Genomic DNA, 305 nt, shown 5'->3' with positions numbered 1-305 from the left:
GCATTGTGCGGAGTAAAAATATATATATATAAAATTTAACAATCACATATGGTCTTCCTCAGCAGTTTAGATTCACATAAAAATTAGAATAGGGCTACGGGGAGAATACGTTCTTAGAAAAAAAAAAAAAAAAAACCTAAAAAAAAAATCTCTTAAAACATTGACATGAATCCAATTGGGTTTATTTCTCGGAGGGAATAAAAAAGGAAAAAGGTAAAAATCAAGTCTTTGGTTAGTAAAATAGGCGCTTTCTTTTTCCAAAGGAAAATGTACATGAATGACAAAAACACAGCTTCTCAAGCATC

This window comes from Nannospalax galili, unplaced genomic scaffold, assembly GCF_000622305.1.
Source record: "Nannospalax galili isolate Female #2095 unplaced genomic scaffold, S.galili_v1.0 scaffold104, whole genome shotgun sequence".
NCBI classification, from domain to species: Eukaryota; Metazoa; Chordata; class Mammalia; order Rodentia; family Spalacidae; genus Nannospalax; species Nannospalax galili.
This window is presented reverse-complemented; position numbering follows the sequence as displayed.